Source organism: Cebus imitator, unplaced genomic scaffold (genome assembly GCF_001604975.1).
Source record: "Cebus imitator isolate Cc_AM_T3 unplaced genomic scaffold, Cebus_imitator-1.0 Scaffold8, whole genome shotgun sequence".
NCBI classification, from domain to species: Eukaryota; Metazoa; Chordata; class Mammalia; order Primates; family Cebidae; genus Cebus; species Cebus imitator.
Genome location: NW_016107323.1, coordinates 10,535,375 through 10,544,911, shown reverse-complemented (window position 1 = coordinate 10,544,911; position 9,537 = coordinate 10,535,375).

Genomic DNA, 9,537 nt, shown 5'->3' with positions numbered 1-9,537 from the left:
TGGGTTCATTTCCAAGGTTTCACCACTTTAAGCCACATTGGAATATCCTTGCAGTTGAATATCCTTGGAAGTTTATCAGGGTAGGTATGATTGGCCCTCTTGGGGTACTCTGAGAGGTTGAGGGACTGGCCCAAGGTCACACAGCTGGGAAATGGAAAAGCTGGGATTCAAATCCATGTATTGGGTTGTGTTTCTACTTCCCTATGGTGCCCTAATTGTAATGGATTCTAGAGGCCAAGAGAGAATCTGCAAGGTGGTCCTCATCTCTGGCAGGTTCCTGAATGCTTTCTGGGCATGTATGAACTTTGCAGAAGGGCTCACTTAGAACTTGCACCAGAGTGAGATGGGGAAGCGAAGCCAGGGGAGGACAGGACCCATCCCCTCCTCAAACAGGGTTGTAACAGGGAGATAGAGGTCGGGGAGAGAAGGGAGGGAAGAGCGGTGAAAGAGAGAAAAAGGAGGGGAGGGAGGCAGGAGAAAAGGAAGGAAGAAGGAAGAGAGGAAGAGGAGGATAAGGGAGAAAAGTTAGGAAGAGGGAGGGGGAGATGACAGCTGTGACAGGTCACCTCCTGCTTATGCTCCATGGTGTCCGGGGACCCCTAGCCCCTACCAAATAGGACACTTAGACCCAGAGGTGTCCATCAGTGAAGGCAGCAGAGTGAAGCAACAGGATGAGAAGTCACAGTACAATCAAGCCCTCTGCCCCTTCCTCCAGCTACAGTCACACACGGACACACACACACACACACACGCACCAGCCAGACATGTATGGGCCCACACAGTGTGCACTTACACGTGCAGATATGTGTACACGAACATATACAGATCCATGCTCACAGCCACACGGATACACACACACACAACCAGCCACATGGACACACAGCTGTGCGTGCACACAGAGACACATACAAATACAGACAAGGGCACAACGGTAGGTGCAGACATCTACATACATGTGTATACACATGCACATTAACACATAGACACCCACAAGCTTGTGCACACAAATGCACACATCTACAATGTCCTTGCACACATGCTAACACACATGTACACAGAATATATACCTGGTCCTCGGATGCTCATAGCTTCCGTCTGGAAGAGCCAGGAGAGAAAAAATCCCCCACTTTATGTCAGGAGACTTAAATAACCCTGGAGTGGCCCCATCAACATCTCTGAGGGTGGCTCCAGAAGCCAGGTTCCAGGAGAGGTGCCGTGAGTTCTGCATGATCGGTACTTGGGACACACTCCCCATCGGCCCTTCCTCTGAGTGTTCACAAAGTGAAGAGGGTTGGGAGCCTAGGTCACCCAGGAATGGGACAGAGGCAGGATGGAGCCGGGGCTCTGGGAACCAGGACACTACCTGACTGAGGAACTGGACGTTGGTCACTGTGTCGCCTTTCTGGTCACTATGTCCCCTTTCTGGGCCTCAGTTTGCTCACCGTGAAATGGATTCACATCATTTCCTCCACAGGGTGTGGTGAGGATGGAGAAGTGACCCAGCCTGTGTTAGGAAGTCTAGGGCCTGGGTTCCATCCCCATCTCTCTCTCTCTCTCTGTCTCTCTCTCTCTCTCTCTCTCTCTCTCACACACACACACACACACACACACACACACACACACACACGCCAGCTTCCATGGAGGGTGACAAGAGGAGAGGGAGGGCCTGACTCACACAGAGTTCACTGCCACTCCCGTGAGCTCATTTTAACTCCCCGGGTGCTTTCTGGACCCACGGCTCTGGGAGGAGACATCCCACCCCACCCCACCACGCACAGCGCCCTGCACGTGGACAGTATTGGTGCTGGGTGCCCAGCGTTAAGGAGGCAGTTCCTGAGAAAGGCTGGGTGGGGAAGGGGAGCCACTGGGAAAGGGTGATTGTCCTGCAGCATCCACAACCATTTTCTCAAAGTATGGTCACAGGTGAGTGTTAACTACAAATCTCAGCCCCAGGTCCCACCACTTATGGCTGGAATTGTCCTCTGGAATGGAGCCCAAAGTGGTTCACATTTAGCTCCCCAAAAGATTCTGGCACCTCCCTTACCAGACCACAGTTAGCGTGATGCTGCCTGTCTCCAAACCCACCAACCAGTGTCTCATCTAATCCTCACAACGTCCCTTCAAGATTAGCATTGTTCTTCCCACTTTGCAGATGAAGAGACTGAGGCCCTAGAGGTGAAGTGAGCTGACCAAGGTCACACAGCCTGGGAGTGGCAGAGCCAGGTTTTGAATCGAGAACTTTTGCCATAAGAGCCCACATTGTCCCTAGGCCCAGGACACAGACCAGTGTAACTACATGAATGAATGAACGAACGAATGAATGAATAAAATTCATCTGCTGTAAAAAGGGATTCTTTTAAAAAGGGCTTCCTGAATACTAATTCTTACTGATAGCAACCTCGCTGGCTTTTGTTAAAACCCCCTCCCAGGTTAAACAAAGCTAGCCAGAAGAGCAGAGGGCATCGTGAACATTGCCAAGGTCAGCAGACACGGGACGTCTGGTTTCTCCATGTTCGCCCTCCCTTTCCTCCCCCATCAATGTATCTGCTCATCTCCTTCTATCTTCATCGCCTGTATTTATTATCTCTTAAAAATAAAAGATTTCTGAGAGGAAAAAAACATCCCAGGGCAGACAGGTAAAGGCAAGCCCGGCTGTCCCGCCAGTGCCCTCTAGCACTGGGAAAAAGAGGGACCTCGCCTGTCCCCTTGCTGCCCCTCAGCTATAATTCTGGCCAACACCAGCCAGTTAAGCCACACGTACTCCAGCCCCCATCATGCATGCTCCTCCAGTCCCTGTCCCTGTCCTCCTGCCCCAAAATATACACCCCGAAGAGCACGAGGACAGACCCACTGTGCTTAGGACTAATATTTAAAATGCAGAATGGCTGTGGAGGGCGCCTGCTCCCAAGCCTTGTCGCGCAGTAAAAAGATATAAACAGAATAAATTACCTCTCCAGCTTGGATTATGAGAATACCCCTCTCCTGACCGGAATTTTAAGTCCTGCCTCCCTCGTCGCGCTGCACACGGCTGATTTATGGAAACTCGAGCACCTCTCTGCATATTTCTTCTGTTCAGCCAAGTGACCAAGTTTACCCTTCCTATGCCATTAGCGTTATTAACACCTGGGTAACCGATCATTGCAAATGGGCCATTTCTGTGATGAACGGAAACCTCTCCAGCCGCTTCTCCAGGGCAGCACCACCTCTGGCCTCCTCTTTCTGAATTTTGTGCTAGAGCTCAGAACCATCCTCACCTGCCTCTGCCCCCAGCACCTGCTGATGGGTTCCTGGGGGCTTGGGAAGGAAATGTCTCACGAGTAGGTGCTCGTGGCTTTCTGGCAAGCACACAGGAAGTGACACCACTGCTGGTGTTCATTTATTCAGAGAATTGACCAGGGAATGAAACTGACGCTCAATGGGGGCATAGAGTAGCCTAAAGTCCCACAAAGAGTTTACAGAGCAATTGGCATCAGAATTCATATCTACTAGCCTCTTGCTCCTCAAACCATGGTCCGCAGACCGGCAGTGGCATCACCTGGGAGCTGGTTAGAATCGCAGCATTTCGGGCCCCACCCCAGAACTGCACATCACAAGTTGCACAACCCTTAGGGGACCTGTGTGCACGTTCCGTTTTTGGGGCATTGGCTTGGAAATCACGCCCAGATTCTCCATGATCCCTTTTTCATTGCAGGAAAACCTTATGGTGTAAATTTTCTTTGTTGAAATAGCTGAGATCCCCAACTCTATGGTCTAACTGAGTGAGCGTAGAGGAAGTAGCTGGCTGAGCTAGTGACGCCCTCCTGGGCACCCACAGCATCTCTATCCATGTCTTCCTCCATTGCAACACCTCAGCCCACGTTGTTTGTGTCTCCATCCCATGGCTCTGAGCAACTAGAGACCAGGACTGTGTGACCTCACATTAGGTGCATAACATCTCTGAGCCTCAGCTTTGCAAGGCCCTATAAAAAGGGCACAAAGACTGGGCACAGTGGCTCATGCCTGTAATCACAGCACTTTGGGAGGCTGAGGCAGCACGTGGATCACGAGTTCAAGAGATCAAGACCATCCTGGCCAGCATGGTAAAACCCGTCTCTAAGAAAATACAAAAATTAGCTGGGCGTGGTGGTGCGCACCTGTAGTCTCAGCTACTTGTGAGGCTGAGGCACGAGAATCACTTGAACCCGGGAGGTGAAAGTTGCAGTGAGTGGAGATCGTGCCATTGCACTTGAGCCTAGTGACAGAATGACATTCCATCTCAAAAAAAAACAGAAAGGCACAAAAGCATCTAACTTCAAGTTTCATCGTAAGAGTTAAATAGGCCATATGTGTCATAGTCTAAACACAGTGCTTGTTAGAGAACGGGCCTTTGAGTAATAAACACAAAAATGAAATAATAACAATGTAGTAATCATAGCAATGGCCATTCATTGGATGCTGACACTACTATCTATTCTGTTTTCTTCTTTGAAGAGGTGCTTAAAACATTTTTTAAAACAAAGACTAACTTCACAGCCTATTGACAAACATGCAGTTTATTACTTTTCAGATGTACTTCAAGCTTACCGATGCTGCCTAATGGGAAATTACAGGACCTGTAAAGATAAGACTGGGTGCGGTGGCTCATGCCGTCAATCCCAGCGCTTTGGGAGGCCAAGGCAGGTGGATCACTTGAAGTCAGAAGTTCAACACCAGCCTGGTCAACATGGTGAAACCCCATCTCTATTAAAAATACAACAAAATTAACCAGGTGTGGTGGTGTGCACCTGTAATCCTAGCTACTCAGGAGGCTGAGGTGTTAGATCGCTTGATCGCTTGAACCCAGGAGGTGGAGGTTGCAGTGAGCTGAGATTGCACCACTGTACTCCAGCCTGGGTGACAGAGCAAGACTTCATCTCAAAAAAAAAAAAAAAAAAAAGACTGGGTCTGACACATAGTAAGAGGTCAAGGCCTAGTGGTAAATAATTTGACTTTTTTTTTGAGACAGAGTCTTGCTCTATCACCAGAGGCTGGCGTGCCATGGCATAATCCCAGCTCACTGCAACCTCCGCCTCCCAGGTTCAAGTGATTTTCCTGCCTCAGCCTCCTTAGTAGCTGGGACTACAGGTGTGCGCCATCATGCCCAGCTAATTTTTGTATTTTTAGTAGAGACGGAGTTTGGCCAGGATGGTCTCCATCTCTTGACCTCGTGATCTGCCCACCTCGGCCTCCCAAAGTACTGGAATTACAGGCGTGAACCACTGTGCCAAGCCGACATCTTTTAAAAAAGAAACGTGGCCAGGCGCAGTGGCTCATGCCTGTAATCCCAGCATTTGGGGAGGCTTGAGTGGGAGGATCGCTGGAGCCCAGGAGCTGAGACCAGCCTGGGCAATACAGCAAGACAAAAAAATTAAAATTTAAAAATTAGCCAGGTATGGTGTTAGCCCCAGCTACTCAGGATGCTGAGGTGGGAGGATCAACAGAGCCCAGGAGGTTGAGGTTGCCGTGAGCCATGGCTGCACCACTGCTCTCCAGCCTGCATGATGGAGTGAGACTCTGTCTTAAAAAAATTAATAAAAATAAAAATAAATGCATCATCAACAGATGAGCAGATAAACAAAATGTGGGCTGGGCATGATGTCCATAATCACAGCACTTTGAGATGCCAATGTGGGAGGATTGCTTGAGTCTAGGAGATTGAGACCAGCCTGAGCAACATGGCAAAAGCCCATCTTCATTTAAAAAGAAACACACACACACACAATTCACTGGGTGTAGTGGCTCGTGCCTGTGGTTCCAGCCACTCAGGAGCCTGAGGTAGGAGGATAGCTTGAGCCTGGGAGGTTGAGGCTGCAGTAAGCCATGATGGCACCACTGCACCCCAGCCTGGGCAACGGAGCGGAACTCTGTCTCAGTAATAATAACAATTAATTAATTAAAGACAAACAAAATGTGGTCTAGTCATACAATGGAATATGATCCAGCCATAAAAAGGAAGGAAATCCATATACATACAACATGAATGAACTTTGAAAATTTTACAGTAATTAAAAGAAGTCAGTCACAAGAAAATTACACATTATAGGATTCCATTTATAGCAAATATCCAGAATAGATAAAACCACAGAAGCAGAGAGTGGATTGGTGGTTGCCAGGGGATAGGGGGCGGGGAATAGGGAGCGGCTGTTAAACTGATACAGGGTTTCCTTTCCATGTGATGAAATATTCTGGAACTAGACAGAAGAGGCGGCTGCACAGCCTTGTGAATGCACTAAATGCCTCTGGAATGTTGATTTTAAATCGGTTAATTTTATGTTATATTTTTACATTATTAAAAATATGAAGAAGGGCTGGGAGCAGTGGCTCACACCTGTAATCCCAGAACTTTGGGAGGCTGAGGCAGGCAGATTACTTGAGGTCGGGAGTTCAAGACCAGCCTGGCCAACATGATGAAACCCAGTCTCTACTAAAAATACAAAAATTATCCAAAGGTGGTGGTACACGCCTGTAATCCCAGCTACTCAGGAAACTGAGGCACAAAAACCACTTGAACCCAGGAGGCGGAGGTTGAAGTCAGCCGAGATCTCATCACTGCAAAATGCAGTTTTGTTATCCTCAGAGATTTAAGGAAGACTCAAGCCCAGCTAAACACGAAACCCCGTGCCTAACGAAGAGTTTGAGAGTCTGTGTTATAGCACCAGCTGCAGGTTGTCTGGCTTTAGCTTCTGGCTGCAGATATTGCTGAGTAAAGAGTTGGCTTTGCACCCTTTTTTGTGGAGGGTGGTCCCTGAAATGAAGATCAGCTTTGTTATAGGATGCTCCCACCGAGGCAGGGTTTCCTGGCGTGTGGGATGGGTACCCCTGGAGAGCCAGGGATTTTCAGAGATGCCTAACATTCCGTGAGGAAGTCACTGTCGTTCCAGCTCTCCTTTGCAGCTCTCCAGAGTCTCTGTTGAAGGTTAGCATGTCTGGTTTTTTTTTTTTTTAGTTGCATTTTAGGTTTTGGAGCACATGTGAAGAACTTGCAAGATTGTTGCATAGGTACACACATGGCAGTGTGATTTGCTGCCTTCCTCCCCTTCACCTGTATCTGGCATTTCTCCCCGTGCTATCTCTCCCCAACTCCCCACCCCATGCTGTCCCTCCCCTATTTCCCCCTGACAGAGCCCAGTGTGTGATGCTCCCCTCCCTGTGTCCATGTGTTCTCGTTGTTCAACACCCACCTATGAGCGACAACATGTGGTGTTTGATTTTCTGTTCTTGGGTCAGTTTCCTGAGAATGATGGTTTCCAGGTTCATCCATGTCCCTGCAAAGGACACGAACTCATCGTTTTTTATGGCTGCATAGTATTCCATGGTGTATATGTGCCACATTTTCCCTGTCCAGTCTATCACGCTTGCTTGCCAGGCAACCATAGGCTCAGGCTTGGAGACTGTGTGGGCAGAAGCTAGTAACTATGTCATGATATTGTTTTTTCTTTCATTGTATCTATTTCCACACCTCGTGTCTAATTCTGGAAGTGACACTGTTTCTCCATTTAGAGTGGTGATAACATTTTCCTTCTAATGGCATTGAAAGCTTCAAGAAAAGTAGGAATGAGGGAATAGTGAAGATGATGCATGAGGCCAGACGCCGTGTCGTGTTGCACGCCTGTAATCCCAGCACTTTGGGAGGCTGAAGCCAGAGGATCTTTTGAGCCCAGGAGTTGAGTTCAAGACCAGCCTGGGCAACATGGTGAGACTCAATCTCTACAAAATATATATATATATAAATTAGCCAGACTCAGTGGTGCATGCCTGTGGTCCCAGCTACTTGGGAGGCTGAGGTGGAATGGATCTCTGGAGCCCAGGAGGTTCAGGCTGCAGTGAGCTATGATCACTTAACTGTACCCCAGCCTGGGTAACAGAGCCAGACCCTGCCTCTCTAGAAAGAATAAGAAAAAGAAGGAGGAGGAGGAGGAGGAGGAGGAAAGGAAGAAGAAGAAGGAAGAAGGATAACGAGGAGGAGGAGGAGGAGAAGGGGAGGAAGAAGGAGGAAGAGGAGAAGAAGAAGAAGAAAAAGAAGGAGGGGGGAGAAGGGGGGAGGAGGGGGGAGGAGGAGGAAAACAAAAGATGATGCATGGATCTGGCAAAACCCTACGTGGCGATATGGATTTGGGGATGATATTTCAGGAATGTGTCTACTCAGAGCTGGTCCCCAGCTGGCCCACTCCAGGTCACTAGTGCTGTCTCTGTAGTAACTGCACAGCCCCATGGGATTTTCAGTTTGGGACAGGCTAGGTTAGTGACTAGGTTAGTGACTAGGTGAGTGACCAGTCACTCACCCTCTCTGGGCCTCAGTCTCTTTATCTGAAATATGTAGGTGGAAAGTGGACCAAAGACCCTGGAGCCAAGCTGTGCAGACCTCTGACTTCTCTGATTTCAGGTTGAGCTTCAGGCTGAGGCTGCAGTGAGCTATGATCACTCCACTGACTCAGTCCAGCCTGGGTGGCAGAGCAAGACCCTGTCTCTCTAAAAAAAGAAAAAAAGAGAAAGACGATGCCTGACTTCCTGAACTTTCTCTTCATTTGTTCATTCATTAAATTATTCAGCAAACATTTGTTAATGGGATGCAATTGAGAAACTGGGTGATGGGACAGGTACTCGCCAAGGATGGCCCAGGGTATGACAAGTGGGGTACTCACCTTGGACACAAAATTTAGGAGGGGGCACCAAAAGCTGAGAAATAAAAATAAATAGTTCTTTGGTTTTGGTTTTGATTTTTGAGACGGGGTCTCACTCTGCTGCCCAGACTGGAGTGCAGTGATGCGATCACAGCTCACTGCAGCTTCAACCTCCCAGGCTTAAGCAATCCTCCCACCTCAGCCTCTGAAATAGCTGGGACAATAGGTGTGTGCCACCGCACTCGGCTAATCTTGTTATTATTTGTAGAGACAGGGTCTTGCTAGGCTGTCCAGGCTGGTCTCAAATTTCTGGGCTCCAGTGATCCATCCAATTTAGCCTCCCAAAATGTTGGGATTGCAGACATGAGCCACCATGCCTGGCAAAAAAAAATATATATATATATATATATATATATATATGGCACATATATTACATATTATACATATATATAATTTTTTAATAAGCTAGGGGTGGGAGTGTTGTGCACCTGTCGTCCCAGCTACTCTAGAGGCTGAGGCAGGAGGATTGTTTGAGCCCAAGAGTCCAAAGCTGCAATGAACCGTGATCACACCACTCTCCAGCCTGGGCAGCAGAGCAAGGTTCTGATGAAAAAAAAAAAAAAAAGACTAGCCTGACTTCTGGATGGCAATTAAATTGGGGGTACCAGCCTCAGGACTAGCAACAGGGAGGCTGGGGGGAGGCTGCTGTTTCCCTCAGGTGAAGGATAAGCCTGTTGATGTCTTTTGTGTACACAATGGCACATCTTCTCCCTGGAAGTTTTCAGGGATGCTTCCATTCCCCATTTTGCAGAAAAGGAAACTGAGGCACACAGAGGTGAATGCACCTGCTCAGGGTCCTAGCTAGTAGGAAGCAGAGGTGGGATTTGAACCCACATTT